The sequence below is a fragment of the Mixophyes fleayi genome, chromosome 9 (assembly GCF_038048845.1).
Source record: "Mixophyes fleayi isolate aMixFle1 chromosome 9, aMixFle1.hap1, whole genome shotgun sequence".
Taxonomy (NCBI): domain Eukaryota; kingdom Metazoa; phylum Chordata; class Amphibia; order Anura; family Limnodynastidae; genus Mixophyes; species Mixophyes fleayi.
Genome location: NC_134410.1, coordinates 103,521,544 through 103,538,032, shown reverse-complemented (window position 1 = coordinate 103,538,032; position 16,489 = coordinate 103,521,544).

Here is a 16,489-nt window from a genome sequence, read left to right as displayed (position 1 = left end):
CCCCCTTCTTTTCTAGGTTTTTTAATCTTTTTTAATCTTTGATTTCTTTGTAAAAATTTGTTTTTTTTAAAAAATTATTTCTTATCCCCTGTGCTTTATTTGATTTGTTTTTTCGTTCTACAAGGAACCTTTGGGTCCTGGCATTTATGTGGATGTTACTTTGACATGTACCACCTACCTAAACATTGTTGCAGACCAAGTACACCCCTTCATGACAATGGTATTCCCTGATGTCAGTGGCCTCTTTCAGCAGGATAATGAGCCCTGCCACACTGCAAAAATAGTTCAGGAATGGTTTGAGGAACATGACAAAAAGACCAAGGTGTTGACTTAATCTCCAATTTTCCCAGATCTCGATCCGATCGAGCATCTGTGGGATGTGTTGGAAAACCAAGCCCAAGCCATGTAGGCCTCACCTCGCAGCTTACAGGACTTAAAACATCTGCTGTCAACGTCTTGGTACCAGAACTTCACAGAGGTCTTGTGGAGTCCATGCCTTGATAGGTCAGAGCTGTTTGGTGGCAGAAGGAGGACCTACACAATATTAGGCAGGTGGTTTTAATATTGTAGCTGATCAGTGTATATCTACATACACGCTATGTTGATTATATGAGCGACAATTGACATGGTGGCGGATGAGCTGTGCAGTTATGAGCCGCCCAGAACAGATTACTGCAAGAAACCTGCTAACTTATTTATTTCGATCCTCCATCTGCATGCTGCCATCTCCTTCACCTGAAACAGAGGTCCAAGTTAAGTGGGAGAAACAGCCATACAAGTGGAAGCGGTGCTGTTCCGTATTTACAGTGGTGCCTGTATAATTACATGTTAATACTAATATATATACATCCTATCATCAAACCTTTGCACCTTTGTGGATCTGAAGATTTAGAGAACAAACTGTCCAGAACAAGATCGCTGGTATGAAGTACAGTTAAGCAGCAATAAGTAGTTGTTGCACGTTAGTTGTATTTTGCAAAAAGAGCACGGAACTTGTGAATAGTTCCGACCGTATTCCAAACCAAGTGTATCCCAATATACGTTTCGTTTTGAATCTGGATGTAAGTAGGTTCTGCCTATAAGGTACTTGATGCATGTAGACAGACAGAACAGACTGCAGTATACACACGTGTAAATACAATAAAAGGTAACAGAATGCATTTACATTTGAAATGGTAGGGGAGAAAACAAGCGTGCTTAAGAGAAACACAGGAATTAACTCTACCGCATCTGCTGCGGCACACCATAACTGTATATGGCCTACGTTAGTTGGCCCCTTGCCTCCCCCGATCCATCTCTCAAGAAGTAGGCTGATTTATAATTGGGGTAGAGCATGTCCTAGATCAACTTTAAATGTTAGTGTAAAAATAAAGCTATAAAGTATTTCTACATGAAAAAAACAGTCAGTATTTTTCTTATATGCAAAATAACAAACTAATTTGCACCCCTTGCATTGTAACATGCTTTTGTCCAGGAGAAAACCTACTCACTTTTTTGCCTTACTTTCCTTAATGAATCAGACCCATTTTTGCACTCCTTTTTGTGGAAAAACTTGCTGATCAAATCTTGTGGTAGATTTCTGGATTGGCACTAGCTATTTCCTGTTTTCCCCATACAGTGTATAAGGCATAGTTGCCTACTCTCCCGGAATGTCCGTGAGACTCACAAATTTCTGGGAGTCCTCCCGCACTCCCGGGAGAGCAGGCAAACCTCCCGATTCCCAAAGAACTCAATAGTAAGGGGGCGGGGCTTATGACACGAATCACGAGTCATCGTGGCCCTGCCCTCTGCTGTAATTGGTCCAAGAAATTATTGATGTTAAAGAGGCGGGGCCAAATAACGCAACCCACCAGGCCGCGGACCCAACATGCCCACCTCCCACCGATCTCCTGGAGCATTAATTGCCAATGTTGACAAGTATGGTATAAGGGACATGAAATAATAAAGTACATGTATCTCATTAATGCTACCAAACACCACCCTGAAAAAAATCCAAATGTAGAAACTAAGAAAAAAAATTTGAATAAACAGCAAAGCAGATCACAAAATGAAGGGATAAATGCTAGTTTACAGTATTTTAATTTCATCTTAAATTATATTTTGGGTGCAATTCAGCTGTGAATGGTGGGGATTCATGATTCACCCATTTAAACGCAATTTTTTTCACCTCGTATAAACAGTATAAACATATAAATTACTTTAATACAGTTCATACGTCAGAAGTTGGGGAAAAGTTTTATGCATCATCAAACTTAGTTAGGAAAAATCCCAGAATTAAGCGAAGTATGTGAAATGCAACTGATACAATATTGGTTTATACAATAAGGGAATTAAACAATGAAACCGAGAAATTATCTATCTTTTGCTCACTCAATATGTATCATAATGTCACAGTGAAAGGGTAATTTTTATCAGCATGAAAATTACTTCTCAGTGATTTACCATTATTTTATCGGCAAGGCAGCTGGTGTTCTCTCTCTCTCTATATATATGTGTATGTGTATGTGTATGTGTATATGTATGTGTATATGTATATGTATATATTGTATATGTACAATAAGGCATATATATTGTTAAAGTTATCTATCTTCTTTTCGAGTGCTGAGCAACAGCTGCTGCCATTCTTGATAGATAGCCTTTAACACCAGAAGGATTATCACAGGAGATTACACATACCCTTTTGATGCGTAGAGCAAGGAGAAAATAAGCAATATTACTGGAGAAAACTTAGTCTAAACACAGTAAACTTATTAAAAAAAATTACAATATTTTGGGAGTTAGTATAGAAACAATTTAACTCAACACATAACAGATTCAGTTGTGACCAGTGTGTTGTTTTTTTCTACAGCCAAACTTTTTTCAGTGTCTGTTCCACATAAATGTGGATTTTATTCATTAATTGAAAAAACAATTTCCTGAGTGCTTTCAATTGTGGAATAGGAGAATATTTTTGTAACCATGTGAGTATTTAAAGATAATATTTGATATTTTTTTTTTTTTTCAAATAAAGGAATATAATTTGTTATTTTTTTGTAGGAGGTGCAGGATATGGAAGCCATTCCTGACTGCTAAAGTCACTTGCAAATCCTGTTACTGCAGCCAAACAAAGATCCAGCAGTGTACTGCAGTACTCCCTGCCAATGGTTTGGACCATATATAAGGTTCTACAGTGCCACAGTGGCAGTCACCGGAAGTGGATGAGCAGCAACAGGTATGCTCAGGGCTGCCATCAGAGATTATCAGGCCCAGTACAAATGAAATAGACAAGGCCCTTACCCCCCTTCCTCCACGACCCATTACCTCCCCCCAATTGATGTAGATGTTTAGCATCGAGCCATGGTGCCTGGAGCAACCACAAGTCCCCCTGACCTCCCCACATGCCCCTTACGTGCCCATTAGTCATTGGCAGTCCTCTCATACCATCAGGCCTCCTCACTTGTCAGCCATTCAGAACTCCCCAAATGCCCTTCAGACCTCCCCTCATGCCCTTTACATGCCCTTCAGACCTCCCCTCATGCCCTTTACATGCCCTTCAGACCTCCCCACATGCCCTTTACATGCCCAACAGACATTGCTATGTGTTGAATTAAACATTTGTTATACTAAAACCCCAAATTAATGTGATATTCCGAAGTTTGCTGCAGTTATTAAATGGTAAACACCCCTATTGTTGGTGAAGAAGAGAGCTTTCGCCAGCTTTAGGACTTATTATTTTTGCTTCGCCCAATACATCATTGGGTTTACCATGGACGATAGAGTCTCCAGAGGTATGTCTCTGCTTAGGGGAGTCTATCAAAGTATGTACCTCTTCTTTTAACGCCATCTTAGAATGGTGTCAACAGATTGTGGGAAAAAAAAACAATTTATTCCTGCAATAATTATTTTTTTTCAGCCAGAAATTTTTTGAAACGAATGGAACTATTGCCCAGCTCCTAGAAAATAAATATTATTTTGTTAGAGGGATGCAGAAATAATATATATATTTTATATTATATCTGCCTTATTTTAATATATATAAAAGATTTGGGTGTTAAAAAACAAACGCAAAAAAACAAAAAAAAAAAAAAAATTATTGTTTTAAAATTTATTTATTTCTATACTCACAGTGACACTGGAAGCTCAAACCGCACTACTAGGTCCATGCAGGTTCCGGGCCCCCACACACGCTTCGTACAGCTGAATGAGGGATGCAGAACGATAAGTGACTTTATCAGTCAGGATATTTTTTTCTTTTTTTAGATAATGATAAATCATGTTGGTAATGAATTTTATTATTGTCGCAATAAGTTTTTATAAAACCCCCAAATCAGGGGTGTTACTAGATAAATGTGGGCACCATAGTAAAATTTTGGCAGGGCCCCATGTGTTGTCCAATGGTGTAAAAACACAAATATATAAAAGGGGCTTTGATAGGGAAGGTGCCCCCCCCCCCCTTTGCTGCAACCTCCATAACAGTTGTACCCCTGCACCTATAGTAGCGATGCCCTTGCAGAAAATATTGTAATTTTCATGTATCTATTAGCTATTCTTACATTATAGTCTGATGTGTTGAGTGAAATTCTTGTTAAACCAAACCCTACATATGGTAATTTAGCTAATAAATATGCTAGCTTAAAAATCTGTTTTTCACAGACATTTATGGTACGTAATTCCCACCAATGTTTTACCAAATAACAGATTTTTCACGTTAGATGTGCATTGCAAAGTGCAATTGTATTCTGCAACAGGTTTACTGTTAAAATGTGTAAAAATCATGCAATAATGATAGGACATTGCCACAATGTGGAACATATTGCTATTCAAGGCTAACTGAATTGCCCCTTATATGACATACTGTACCAAAAAAGAAGAACCCATACTTCTGCATTCAGTATGGGCCATCTTTTTTTCCTTAAGAATGTCAAATATACCATGCTAATAAAGTTTATTAAAATTGTATTTTTCTAAAAAAAGAATATAATATATGGGCATAAGTTTTGAAGTATGAATAACATTATTTTCGGTTTATTTACTAATTAACACCATTTGTTTTTGTATAATGCAAATATTAAGAAATCAATATATTGTTAAATCACTTAATTATCATCTACAGAGCATAGAACCTGAAAGCATAAAACTATTGTTTTGTCCCATAATACCTTTATCTCCTCCTGTAAGTAATGTGTAGTACTCCTTTCACCATATAAAAGTGTTGTGGGCAGCACAGTGGTATAGTGGTTAGCACTTCTGCCTTACAGCGCTGGGGTCATGAGTTCTATTCCCGACCATGGCCTTATCACTTAGGAGTTTGTATGTTCTCCCCGTGTTTGCGTGGGTTTCCTCCCACACTCCAAAAAACATACTGGTAGGTTAATTGGCTGCTAACAAATTGACATTAATCTGCCTGCCTGTGTGTGTGTGTGTGTTAGGGAATTTAGGCTGTAAGCCCCAATAGGGCAGGGACTGATGTGAGTGAGTTCTCTGTACAGCGCTGCGGAATTAGTGGCGCTATATAAATAAATGGTGATGATGATGGCATGATTTAATGACTGGGAGTGGGTCTTCTAACATTAGTGGCATGGTGTGACATAATTATGGGGTGTGGGCAGGTCATACCAGACAAAGGGGAGACAACTTTGAACCCCCAAGTTTATCCATAACCTTTACAGATAAAAAAAATTAAAACTATATCTACTACCTTTAAGCTAGGGGGAGCTATTGTTCTGACAAGGGGCAATTGTATTGCCAATTTTAAAATGATCATAAAAACATTTAACAAAACAATAACTTTTAAAATTAGCCTAGCAAAGAAGTATGATCATATTTGTTTTGCTCAGAAATAAAAGATCCACAGTGCATATATTACCAATGGTTAAGTATCATTCACACCAAATTTTGGGTATGGTGCCTCCTACTGGTTTATAGTTGAACCTTTCTACTCTGTTCATTTTTCATTTTGTGGCACAAAAAGCAGGTGTCTCCAATCGTACAGTATGAAAAAAAAATAAAACACAAATAACAAAAGATAAAAACGAGCATTTCACTAAAATGTCCCCTTTCTGCAATCTACGAAACATGTATAGTAAAAATGATGCATCTCTTTTTATAGCAGGAAAGTTGGAGATTAAACTCATGCCCACAGGCACAAAGGAAAGTTTTTTTCTCTCTCTGCCACAGATGCTCGCGACAGTGCAGTGATTGGCAACGAGAAGAGCAGGGAAATAAAATTGTTCACACACTAATGAATAGAAGCTTGATTGCAAGATCCTGTTTGGAAAATTATAGTGCTACACACAAGCCATACAATTACATAAAAAATGCTGCATATTCATTTCATCTACTTTGCATAGAGATTAACAAGCAGACTCTAAAATCAAAGCTAACACCAAATTTAGTCACAGGTTAGAAACTAAATAGCATTGTTTGATGGATATGAATCTGTACCACCTGCCTGCTCACTGATTGCTCTCGGCTTAACACGGGTACAAAACTTTTTTTTACCTCTTCCAAGAAAACATCAAGTATGTAGGACTATCAAATATTTGTAGCTGCAATCAATTATTTCAATGAAAAAAAACTATTTACTACACGTAAATCCTGGGGGTAAATGTATTAACTTGCGATTCTTGCAAATCGCCGATATTGGATGACTTTTTAAAACAGCAATGTGTTTAAAGGGAAGAGTTGCCTAGCAAAAGAAATATTTTGGAAACAGGGGAGTGAATTACGACCTCCCAGGTTTTGTTGTTATTAGTGAAAATCTGGAAAAGTACTTAAAAAATCTGAACTACTGATTTGCACTTTTGATAAAGCGTATTTATTGAAAATTTGTGTATACTAACTGAATGCAGTAATGTGTTATTTCTGGCCAAAATTTTTTACTACTATGGCAAGTTCAGTGGTAGAACCTTGTGCCGTTTTCAGTAAACAAAGCTGTAGTATTGCAAGTAAAAAAAAATACATGATAATCATGAGGTTTAGAGCCATAAATTATTCCACCAGCATGGCAGATTGATTTATTGTATACGCAGTGCTCATCCAGTCCATTCTTTATTAGTGCCTACCCTATGCCCACCTAAACTGCTCACACATACTACTCGTTCCTTTTCTCTCAGTTATGCCCTTTTTCCACTATATTGTAGTACAAGCAGGGCTTTCCCTTTCCTTAGTGTAAACCCCTGTACTCTTTGGATCTGAGTCATTAAGGAGAGCAAAGCAAAAAAATGGAGTGAGTTTGATCCTGGACAAACCATGTTACAATGCAAGGGGTGCAAATTAGTTTATTATTTTGCACATAAGTTAAATACTGGCTGGTTTTTCATCTAGGACACAAATACTTGATAGTTTTATTTTTACACTGAAATTTAAAGTTGATCTAGGACATGCCTTACACAAACTATAAATCTACCATCACGTTTTAAATTTACCTCTCCCTCCACTGCAACATGGGTTTGCCCAGGTGCAAACTTACTCCTTTTTTATGCTTTGCTCTCCTTAATGACTCAGGTCCTTTGTCTGTATTTTCCTATTTTATGTATGTTCTGTTTTCCAATCTGACCAGTGCTGGGGAGCATTGTGGTGCCTTACAAATCAATGATAATCATAATGGAGTTGGAATCACCATAACCATATTATTCCCAAATGGCCAATACATCACACATTTTATTCACAAAACAGTCTACTCAACTTTCGGAATTGAATGAAAACTATTTTTAAAATGCAAATGTAAAAATATGTTAAACTAAATTTTATTAAAGTGTGCAAATTGTTTAATACTAAATACAATCTCTATTTCTTTTATACTGTAAATAGTTACGTTCTGATGCTTTTTCTATTTAATATTCGGGATGGTCTGGTGGTTTTTTTGCCACCTTCAGTTGTCAGATCATTACTATTAATGAAGACGATTAGTCTGAATCTAAAGGGCATATTTATTATCCACCGCAAAATATGAAAGATAGTTTTCAATCCTCATCACATAGATAAGGACAAAACTATCTTTCATGTTTATTAAAAAATCTTCACAGGAACAGTCATTCTGAAAAATGTCTGTTCAAGTGAAATACAGCACTTTCTTTACACTGGCTCTTCTTCTCTTGAGACCCTAATTTCATGTCCTGTGCGCATGAGCCGAACGCAATCCCAGAGCCGTAACTTAGAATTCTAGCGCCTGGGGCAAGAAAGGCAAATGCCGCGCTCCTAGCCCTCAATTTTAACCAAATGTACCTAAAATATTCCTAAATTGCGCCCCCCTTCAGCGTTGCGCCCTGGGCGGTCGCCCCTGTCTCGCAGCCCTAGTTACGACCCTGCGAAATCCTCAGGCATATACACAGAGCACCCTGCTGTCTTTTATCGTTGTATAGCTGCAGTGCAAACAGCACTTGAGTCATGTGACAGGGAGGGATCACATGACCCCTCCACACATGCGCTGTCCAGTTCTGCTCATCGGAGCAGAGCTGACAGAAAGGAAAACTTTAAATTACGGTAATGTAATTAACATGAAAAGATTTCGAAAATTGTACATTTTCGGAAGTTGATAAATAGCATTAGGGAGCAATTCACACACACCTTTATGGTGACTGCACTGTAAAACAAACAGAAATGCAAACCAGCAGATATCTATGATATTTGATGTTGATAAATTTAAACTATACTTAAATTTGCTGTGAATACCCGAAAATATCAGTTTTCGGGGATTTTACATGGAAAAAATTGCTAATAGATAGGCCCCTAAAGGCCTGAGTCATTAAGGAGAGCAAAGCAAAAAAAGGAGTAAATTTGATCCTGGACAAACCATGTTTCAATGCAAGGGGTGTAAATTAGTTAATTATCTTGTACATAAAAAATACTGACTTTTTGCCATGTAGCTCACACATACTTGGTAACTTTAATTTTGCATTGAAATTTAAAGTTGATCTAGGACATGCCTTACCCCAATTATAAATCTGTCCCCATATTTTAAATTTACCCCCCCCCCTCCAATGTTACATGGTTTTGCCAAGGGGTGTGGTACGAATTAACGGAGGTGGTGTAAACGACAGTGACTACCACGACCCCACAAAAACGAAACTCACTTGCCCAACTCATAATAAATGATGACTGAACTTAACAATGACACAAGTCCCCGACAGTGTGCTAACAAATCCCAATCAGCAGTAAAAACAGCAGCTTGTTTTGACGTCAGTTTAAATTGCGACCTCTATATCAGTCTTTTTAAAGCGGCAATGCCAGGTCCCTAAACCTAACCTTATTGTTATTCCTAACCCCAACCCTTAACCCTAACCCTAACACTAATCCTAACCCTAACACTAAGCCTAAGGGCTAGATTTACTAAGCTGCAGGTTTGAAAAAGTGGGGATGTTGCCTATAGCAACCAATCAGATTCTAGCTGTCATTTATTTAGTACATTCTACAAAATGACAGCTAGAATCTGATTGGTTGCTATAGGCAACATCCCCACTTTTTCAAACCCGCAGCTTAGTAAATCTAGCCCTAAGTGTAAGAGTTAGGTAGTATGAGAATCGGCATTTCCGTTTTAAAAAAAACTGCTATAGAGGTCGCAATTTAAAATTATGTCAAAACACACTGCCGTTCTTACTGGTGATCGGGATTTGTTATCACACTGTTGGGGACTTGTTGTGTCATTGTTAAGGTCAGTCATCATTTATTATGAGCTTGGTAAGTGAATTTAGTTTTTGTGGGTTCGTGGCAGTCACTGTCGGTGTTATTAGCACCGTTAAAGTGACCACCACCGTTGCCAAGTTACTCCTTTTTTTTGCTCTACTCAATGAGCAAAGCAAAAAACCAGACACCAAAGAAAACACCAAATATAATCAAACCTAAGTATTTTTTTGCAATTAAATCAAACGTAAAATGTTTAATTACAAGTTTACAGTTTCAATTCAAATAAAGCAAAATTGCGAAATGTAAATCTACATTGGGCACACAGAACAAGTTACATCACCTATTTCAGATAATAGACAATTATCTCTTTCTTTCCACTACAATTGCAGTAACCTCTGATGAATAAATTAACTAACGTTAAAAGGTGTAACCTCTAATAAAGACATCTAACCTGTGTGTATTCTTCCTTGTAAATTATTGTCTTGAACTTTTATGCTCCCTTCTGGTGGAATACTTCACACGCAGAAGCAGATAATTGTGTATTAGATTAGATGAGCCATGGAACAAGTGTTGTATGTCTAAGATAGAGCACTAACGCATTTCTCCTTTACTCAAAGAATTTACTGACACCCAAAGCAACATCTCTGTGTGACTGATTCATTAGCCCTAAGCACTTTTTCCAACTGCAATGTGTCTGGACCAATATGAACCAATACGCAATCTGTGATGAATCAAACGTAAATATTATATAAATTCTATATTCCTACAGACTGTCAGCTTGTGATTATTTGTTTGGTTAAACCTGTGCTTGTTATATTAATGTGTTTGTTCACAATTCTAAAATGCTGTGGATTCAAATTTCCATAACAGAAATGGACTTTTAAACCCAGTGACGGGTAAATAATTTTGCAGCTGATATACGGTTGTAAAAATAAGGTAACTATTAGATACACTCTGAGGGCCTAATTTTCTAAGGAAAGTAAGGCAACTAAAGGAGTTAAGTTTTCTCCTGGACATAACCATGTTACAATGCAAGGGGTGCAAATTAGTTTATTATTTTGCACATAAGTTAAATACTGGCTGTTTTTTCATGTAGCACACAAATACTTGATAGCTTGTACACTGAAATGTAAAGTTGATCTAGGACATGCCCTATCCCAACTATAAATCTGCCATCACATTTTAAATTTACATCCCCCTCCCCCCTCCTATGCAACATGGTTTTGCCAAGGTGCAAAGGTGCTCCTTTTTTTGCTTTCATTTCCTTAATGAATCAGGCCCTGAGAGTATTTGAAAAAACAAAAACAAAAGCACAAGTACATTTCTCCTGCTTGGAAGACTTAATAAATTTAATAAACAACATATAACAGTGTGTAATGTGCTGGCGGCTATACAGAATTGCATCCACCATATAGCGTCAATATATCGTTAGTACTGCATTCATATCCTATCTGGCCCACAGCATCTTCAAGATATCCTTTTATAGAACTGAACACGGCAGAAAACTACATTGGAAGAATGGAAGTAGGCTGCTTTCAGCTGGATATATTGGAACACATACCTTAGTTCTTGTTCATACTTCAGCATTTTTTCACTTAGATTTTGTACATTTTACCTACCTCATCCAAAAGAAAAATTTGAAAGAGAAAAAGTGAAGGCTGCCGTCCCACTTGTACAGGTTCATGTAGGTGCCAAGCAATGCATCTTTAATATGCCGAATACTTGCTTTGTATTGAAAACTGATTTTTTTTTTGTTTTAGAATAAAATGTGCATAAAACACAAATTTCAGGTGGTTTTAATTTATTTACCAAAGAACACCTAAACTGCAACTATCTACAATGGTATTGGGCAACCCAAAAGCACTGCAGCCGATTGAAAGGAGGAGGATTTCTGGCAGATACGGCAAAAGAGAAGATACATACTTTCAGGGGAAATACATAATTGTTCTTTAATCAGGAATATTTGCAAAATTGTCACCATGTGAACACGATAATAAATAGAGGTTTTACATTCTCAGAACTGTAATACAGTTTATAGATCAACCAATTTGAAGGTAATCTGTTAACTGAAGATGACGACTGTTGATTATAAATCATTTTCTTAATTAGTATGCAGGTGAAGGGTGAAACGATTTAGCTTCATGAGATGTGCTGTAGATGAATCTCTGGGAATATAGTTCAGCAAACATTAATAATATAAGTAAAACCCAGTTCATTTGAGAAAATGTTTTGACATATGTGGAAGAAATCATTAGCACTGAGTGAAATAGGAATGGCTGGCAGCTTGGTTTTCCATAGGTTCAAACTTTTTGGGGTATATTTACTAAAGTGCAGGTTTAAAAAAGTGGGGATGTTGCCTATAGCAACCAATCAGATTCTAGCTGTCATGTTGTAGAATATACTAAATAAATGATAGTTAGAAAGAATCTGATTGGTTGCTATAGGCAACATCTCCACTTTTTCAAACCCGAAGTTTAGTAACGATACCCCTTAGTTTACCTGGTCACAATCTATTTTATTTTTTACTGCTGTAACTCTAACACCTAACCTATTAAACGGTAACACATCAAACAAGAAAATATGCAGAGAGTAAAATTTCCCACGGACATAACACAATCTAGTTCTTTCATGGCGATCCATAATGCAATGAAAATGCAACAATAAAAAAAATTGTGCAAGGAAATACAAAATAAGTATGTTAAGCAAACCATATATATATAATTACAGCTTGCATTAAGGGAATAAATTACTGCTTCTAAAGTAATCAATTTTATTCTAGACCAGTCAAGGCAAAGCGCAACACATCGAAAAAAATAGACGCTCCCAAAAAAATCAGTAGTTTCCTGTAATGTCTCACATGTAGGTGGAGTCATTTTCATCAGTATAAGCGGCTGAAAAATTGATCAGTTTAGCACAAAGCATGGTTCTTGTCCGTGATGGATTAAAACTAGCATGGTCTCTAGGTGGCGCTCATGCCATGGGCAATACACTTTTTTTCTGCTAGACTTCTTCATTCCCTAAAATATTCCCTAAAATACTATTTTCCTTTAATATCCAGTCTGAACAACTTCTGACGTTAATCATTTACGAGTAAACACAGGAAGCGTTTAGTCCAAGTGCATACACAGTAAGCCGCACAATCTAAATAGTTTGCAATAAAAAGCAAACATAAACAATATAGGTCTCTGATGTATACAGTATTCTTTTATGTTCTTATACTTTTTCTCCTATCTTGGTCATTATTGCACTACTGAGTTGAAACTGGGAAGATCTGGATCCCACTAACAGGTTTGGGAAATGGGCTATTACCCTAAACACCCATTGTATAATCCTAAACTGCTTTTTGCTATTTAAAACAAAGCTAAAAAAAAGAAGGAAATAGCAAGTAAACTAACTACTGGAAATAATATATACCAACACATATGTTTTACTGAATAATATGCATGAAAAAAGTGTTTAAGTTTGATGTCCCATCACTTTGTTGAAACAGACAAGCAAAAAAACCAGTTAGGGTACCAGATAATTTCTAATTTGCATAACTCTAAAACTGGAAGTGGGAGTGTGTACAAGTCTGTAGACTTTTTGAATCCACTTTTAAAAAACTTTAATAAAAAATTATGGTATTACTACCATTGTATTTTAATGGCAGTGTTACTTTAGGTAACTCAACGACCCTCTATTGCCCTGCCTGCTTAACTGGAACTGCTTGTCTATATTGTTCTTGCAATGAAATAAAAACAAAATAAGATGTGCCTCACAATGAATATTAAAAAACGCAGTTATACAGCCAGTGAACAACTTGTTAGAACTACAAACAATAGATCTTCAGCTGCTGTCTCCAGTTTCTGCCCATGTCTCTACCTGGACAATGTAATGTCTGGATCTGCTTATTTTGCGTCTTTGCCTTCACTCATCCTTTTCAAAGCTCACAATATTTACTATACTATTCTTCTTACTTTCCTTCCATGGTATTATTGCTAAATTACAACATGCTTTGCATGCACTTTTCATATCCATTTATCTATAGTGAACCCTCACTACACCATTCCCCGATTCTTAACACTTTCCTCTTATTTTAAATCTCAAACTGTCCCAGAAAATAAAATCTCATATATATCTCATTATATTTTTTTAATGACTTTCCTTCTTTTATTAGCTGGTGATATATTATGAAATGCAGGTCCCCCCACATCTCCCATAAATATCATTCTAATTCAGACCACTATATGCAGCATACAGATACCAACACAATAGGGGACCCAACTGTGGTTATTGTCCCATTTGCTCCTATTGGCTCACATTACCCCTCCCTTTAGAATGTAAACTCTAACAAGCAGAGTCCTCTACCCTATGTCTCCTGTCTGTCCACACTCTGTGTTCCTCATTTATCCCTTTCATGTCTTATGCTGAATGGTTTCTGTATACTTTTCTCCTCTGCACTTTGTGTTTATACTCTCTTGACTGTCTAAATTGAATTGACCTTGGTTGGACTTTTAGACAATCATCATCACCATTTATTTATATAGCTACACTGATTCTGCAGTGCTGTACAGAGAACTCACTCACATCAGTCCCTGCCCTATTAGGGCTTACAGTCTAAATTACCCAACACACACACATATACAGACATACAGACACACAAACTAGGGTCAATTTGTTAGCAGCCAATTAACCTACCAGTATGTTTTTGCAAGTATCTCAACCCTTGGAACTTTGCATTTATGATTTGCTTATCTGTGTTTATTCATTGACTTTAAATATATTTCTGCCACCCGTGTACCAACCCGGCTTAACTTCTGGAGCATACAACCATACTGCCTTGTGTATTGTCTACCTGTACTTACTAAACATTTGTGCATTTGGACCCTGGATAATGCTTTTGTTCTAATCTCTGAAAATTAATTCCATTGTGTCTTCTTGTGTTCCTATTTGGACGGAGTGTGTTTCATGCTTCTTATCCTGTATCCTAATTACCTGTGGCTGACCTTTAAGAGACTGTCTTTCCCAGCAATCTGGACCAGTTCATCAATATCACTGCTGCTGGTCTCCCTGTGAAAACTCTTGTGATTGGATCTTGCCTTCCTCCCTGGATTTTGACTCCTGCTTGTTCCTATGTTTTCCATCTCCTCCTTTGACCCAGACACTGGCTTTGTTTGATCTTGCTCTTGCTTACTCCCTGGTATTATTGTGAATCCCTCAGCTTCTGACCCTTGGCTTGCCTGACCCTCGTCTTGCTTGATTCTCCCCTGGATCATTCAAAGCCTCCAGAAATCCTTTACCTGCAGTCACCTGTCAAACTTGGAAAATCAGATTCTCCAGCCTTGCAAACCAGACTTCCTGCATCTGCAGTCACCTGTCATACTTGGAGAACCTGGGTCTCCAGTTTCCTAGCTAAACTTGGTTATCTTGACAACTGGCACCCACAGTGATCCTGTTGTGCCAGGTCTCCAGTGTCAAACACCGTCCCCGCTGATCCCCAATCAGACGGGGAACGGACGTCTGACCTTCCTGTCGGCGGTCTGGGACTCCACTTCCGGGTTCTTCGGGCGCATGCGCCCTGTTCCCCGTTCCAACGGAACGCCGCTGCTCCTATGAATACCGCCTCCTCCTGCCCGCCAATCAGCTTACCCTAGCCTCTATTTAAACCTGTCTCTGGCGCCATTAGGGTGCCAGAGTAACAGGTTCACCACCAGTGTTCCTGGCTTCCACACTCCCTTGTTGTTCCTGAGTATCCTGCTTCCTGTTTACTGTTGTGACCCCGGCTTGGCGACCATCCTCTTCCTCTGTGAGACCCATTCTGTACCGTGACTTCGGCTTGGCGACTACTCTACTGGATTTCCCTTTTGTACCCGATATCCCTGATTGCTGTGACCCGGAACCGTCTGACCTCTCTACGCTACACTGGTAACTGGCTAATAGGACCGCCACCTGCATGCTCTCTGCTGCGAAGTCCAAACCTCCTTGCGGGGGTCCCTGGTGAACACCAGGGGCACGTTAGACTCCGCGCCTGTTGGACCAGTTGCGCTAATACCGGTTAGTGTCTATTTCTCTTCAGCCTTCATAGGCCTACAGCGTGACATCCAGCTTCCTAGCTAAACCTGCTTACTCTGACTAACTTGTACCTGCATTTTCAAAGGTTTTTATAGACTTGTGTTAGTTGTTTTATTATTTACTGCATCTCATTTTTACCTGTGACCTGTTTTTATAATAAACCACTGTTTCATTTACATTCTGTAATCTTCATATTGGGGATCCTGAAAATCTTAGTAAAAAAATGTAAAAGTCCCTCTTAGGTCATATCACCCAATGAAAAATTCAGATCTCTATCTTTGAGACTGGTAGGGAGATGGAAATTAAACATGAAAGTGCACACTCATAAAAGGGAAAGATAAAAGGTAACAAAAGATGGGCTCCAACAAAAAGGAGAAGCTTTTTGCCCAAGAACAGTTTGATATATAGAAAATAGAAGGTTACAGTAACTTTGAAGTATATTTGGCAATTAATGAGCCCCTATTAATGGGACAGCAAATGCTAATGAGGTGGTTTTTATTCATATTCAGACAAAAACCTAATTGTGACCTAAACTCTATTTCAGATTACTGCCCAAACTCTCAACTTCCATGCATGACCTTCCAAGCTTCCTAGGAGGCTTGTTACTCTCACATGCTTTGTGTTCTCACACAAAATATTGACCCTCTTTAGTAAGGCTTTTGTTCCTATCACTTCCAAAAAGGTTGCACTGACTAAGGTGTAAATCTAAAGGTCATTATTCACTTCTAATTCTCATAGACCTCTCTGTTGCATTTGACAATATAGACCACACCCTTCTAATCAAATCCTTCAGTATTTGCTTCTCTGCATCAACATCCTCTCCATCAACTGACCT